The sequence below is a fragment of the Grammomys surdaster genome, unplaced genomic scaffold (assembly GCF_004785775.1).
Source record: "Grammomys surdaster isolate TR1022 unplaced genomic scaffold, NIH_TR_1.0 270, whole genome shotgun sequence".
NCBI lineage: Eukaryota > Metazoa > Chordata > Mammalia > Rodentia > Muridae > Grammomys > Grammomys surdaster.
Genome location: NW_021604711.1, coordinates 3591398 through 3595857, shown reverse-complemented (window position 1 = coordinate 3595857; position 4460 = coordinate 3591398).

Sequence of the window (4460 nt, the reverse complement as noted above, 5' to 3'; positions counted from 1 at the left end):
ATAGATAGATAGATAGATAGATAGATAGATAGATAGATAGATAGATACGTAGATACGTAGATAGATACATAGATAGATACTCTCCTCATGACACTTTCCTATATATAATCTTTTGTCAGATGAATAGTCTCTAATATTCTCTAAAATATCAGAGTATTATTTTATTCTGTACCTTAAGTATTTGATTGTTTTTCAGTTGATTAAAAAAAAAGGAAAAAAACCTTTATGAGGCTGGAGAGATAGCTCAGGGATTCAGAGCACTTGTTGCTCTTGCCTTCACACATGGTGGCTCACTCCAGTTCCAGAAGATCTGCCACCCTCTTCTGGCCACTTAGGACACTACATGCACATGGTGCACAGGCAAAACACAAATATACGTAAACTTAAAATAAATGTGACTTTTAAAAATTTATATATTCTAGATACATACATATGTGTGTATATGGCATACAACTGTGGCTTCAAAACACATACATTGTAGGATAGCTAAAACAAACTTTGGACATTTTTACTTCAATTTTCATTTCTCTGGGAAAAGAATAATAAAACCTGCTCAACCACTTTAGAATATAGATTATAACTACAGTCGTTATGTTATATGTCTGTGTGTGTCTGTGTGGGGTATGTGCACACAAGTACAGTGCCCTGGGGCCAGAAGAAGGTGTCTGGTGCCCTGGGACTGAGTTACAGGCAGTTGTGAATCCCTGAATCAATTTTGGGACCCAAAATCTGGTCTCCTGTAGTCTCAGTACATCGTCTTAACTGAGGCTGAGTCATCTCTCCAGCCACTCGCTAAAATGTCATACTTTTGACAGACATTTCCCATACCTCTTTCTCCTCTAGCCCTCAGTAAATATTTTTTCTTATTCTATGCATTAAACATCCAACTTTTTAAAATGCCCAATAAATAAGAAAATGTGGCATTTTTCTGTTGCTTGTAATAATGATGCTCTTTAGCTTCAATTGTGCTATTTCTGATAATAATTCATGACATTCCAACTGGTTTTCTTTTCCCTTTTCAGGATGTAAAGCATCCCATAGAAGTTATTGTTTGTGGTACTTTTTACCCATTCATGTGTTAGTGGAACTGAGGTTGGTCCTATGTTTCCAATATTGTGAATAATTCTGCAATGGATACAAAGTACAGGTATTTCTCTTTGTTGTGTTGATGTCACTTCTTCACAGATAGATAACTTGTCATGGTTTTCAGTCCTGCGGAATAAGAAATCACATGCTAACTTTCCTTTTAACCTTGTAAGCATCTTGGGCTGGTTTCTTAAGGTCTGTTCTAATTTGCAGTCAAATATCATGTATTATTTTTCTCAAAGTATTCATTTTCTCAGATTTTAAATGAATGACTATTTGAGTCTGATGAATATTTGTCGCTAAGGAAATAATATCCTTGTGTCGAAGAAGGAGGAAGAAGAGCAGGAGAAGGAGGAGGAGAAGGAGGAGAAAGAGGAGGAGGAAGAAGAAGAGGAGGAATAGGAGGAGGAGGAAGAAGAAGAAGAGGAGGAGGAGGAAAAGAAGGAGAAGGAGAAGGAGGAAGAGGAGGAGGAGGAGGAGGAGGAGGAGGAGGAGGAGGAGGGGGAGTGATGTCAGGACTTTTAGTGAGAGACAAAGCCCAAAAGTTAATAGAGGTAGCTGAGAATGACCTTAAACTCCCAGTTCATCAGCACTTACAAGGGGGAAGCGGGAGATTCAGGAGTTCAAGGTTATCCTCAGGTACATAGTTTGAGTCTAGCCTGTGCTACAGAAGATGGAAAAAGAAAAAAGAAATTTAGTGGGCATGTATCTCAGGGCTAAAAACCATCAGTATTAATTTTGAAATGAAAAGTTTTTTGCTGCTATAGCTGTGATTAACATTGAAAATATCTATTACAATAATAATTAAACTGACTAAAATATAAATTATATATTAATACAACTATCCTACAAAAAGTCCTTGTAAAATTTTTATTCAAAGATTACATTAAGATGTAAATTTTAATTTTTTTATTTGTTATTTGATGGGATTTTTTAAATCGGCTGTTTTCTAGTCCCCAATCTAGATGTATTGGGAGTATGATAGATTTGGTAAGAAAGAAAGAAAGAAAGAAAGAAAGAAAGAAAGAAAGAAAGAAAGAAAGAAAGAAAGAAAGAAAGAAAGAGCTGCAGGCTCCAGGTGACCAGTAGTGGTATACACTAGCAAACCTGTCATTTAAATTATCCCATCTGTGCATCTGTAAGACAAGACAAGGATTTGGGTGACCAAATGTTTGGAGACACAGGTCACAAGAGCAGATACAAGGGTGCACTGGGCTTGATTGTTGCTCCTAAGTACCCTAAGTACCGAGACAAAGAAAATGATGAGGTCAGAGCATTTAATTTAATGTTTGTGGTCTGTACAGTATATAGATATTTACATCTTAAAATAAATGTCCATCTCATAGACTCAAGCCTGAGGTTTTTGAAATCAATCCAGGTTTTAGTGTACCAACTATTGTTTTCATGTGGTGTCAGGAACCATTCTGTTTCCACTTCTCTGAGAAAACCCACAGGGACCCTGAGAAGTCTTAGTCCATGGGACCTGACAGGAACCAAACATATTCCCAGAGCCAGCTCCCCAGACAGTACAAAGCACGCTCTCTCCTTCCCCAGATAGACTGGCAGGTGAATCATTTCACAATATTTAAGACGTGCAAAGGGAATCAGACAGCTTCATTCATCCATACCTCCAACAAGTCCTTGGCAGGGCAGCGAACTTACTGCCTGAGAGATGGTCCTGCTGTCCATCTTGCCACTTAAAGAACTCTGGACACAGAACGTGAACATCATTCCACCAGGTGAGACCTGAATGAGATAAAAAAAAAATCTCTTCTGTACCTAATTGTAAGATGTGTGCACTGTGTATCAATCAACTTGTATTTCTTTTAGGAAACTTGAAGGTCTACAAATTTGGAGGAAAAAATTATACAAAAAGCTGAGTATTTGTTCTATCACATCCTCTCTGAGTATAATTTCACCACTGCTTCTTAGAATATAGCATCAGCTGGGCACATGACAAGACCCACGTTTGTTGCTCAGCAGGCTTGGTTGTAGATTGGAATAACAACTGCTGTAAACCTCTGTTTCTAAAGTTGGCCAAGTGTTGTCTTCCATCTGGCTCAGAATATAGACAATGGCCTGATGGTACAAGACTGACAGGCCAGCTACTTCTGAGGCAGAGACAAGGGCATTGTAAGTTTAAGGCCTTCTTGATCAGAGAGTGAACTCAGGACAGTTAATCAATGACTAACTCAATAAAAGTTTAATCTAAAGCCATCTTCACAAGAGCACTCACAGATGTCAGTGCTTAGCTATCTGAGGTTGCAGGAATCATGAGTGGTTTCCTCTGGTTCATGGCAGCAGAGGAAGGACATGGCCTCCTGTGCATTTCATACACCAAGTAGGGCTGGGACTGACTCTGGTACCTTATGGTGAAACTTGTCTCCAAAAAACCAACTGACAGAGGAAAAATTAAACAAATTTATTAAGCTGGTACAATACAGCCACTTTTAGAAACTGTCAGGTCCTCAGAGGATTCTGCTGAGGAAGGAAGTTCCACGTCCATGTTAGGCATAGATTCCTGAGGGCTGGGGTCATTGAGTAGCTGGTGGTGGGCTGTACTGAGAGTGTCTCACTAGACTGGATTGACATTCAGTCTTTGTGGAGATGAATAGAAGCATGAAGGAGAATGTCTTTCCTTGGAAGGCTGAGGTAACGACAGAATGAGAACATAGCCTTTGTGTCTGAAGAGCTGGAGTCAAGGCATCACAGGAGACGAGATGATAAGGAAACCTCAGACAAGGACATCGTAGACAACTTCAAATGGGGCCCAACCGTGAGAGGAACACACCTCTACTCTGCTCGAGCTCAGGCAGAACAGTAGACCATTTCCAGTATCTAGGAATACCCTAAACAAAAGGCACAGAGATACTTGGTGCCAGGATTTGAGCTCTTCTCCTCTGGCTTAACTCTGTTCTATTTGGAAACCTAAGATCTAGATAGACATAGACATAGAGAGAGAATGTGTTTATATAGATATATAAATAAGAAGATGTAGATATAGATAGAAATAGATACTAATACACAGAGAGACTGAATTACATACACACACACACACACATAAATGTAAAACATTTTAAAGCAAATACACAAGACAGCTTCACACTAGAAGCCATGCAATATTTAAGAGCAAGAGAACTTTACCTTATGTCCCCTCTCCCCCTCCCTGCTCCCCATCTCTCTCACCCCTTTCCTTCTTGTAAGGTCCTCTCTGTCCCTCCCTCTATTCACTTTCACCCAGCCTGCTACTCTGTCATCCAATCCCCCTCCTCTTAGTTAATTCATCAAAATGTCATTTAGATACACTGCTTCATCATCTTAGTTTTCTGATAAAAGCCATGCCTCCATAATCAACATGGACATACACACACTTG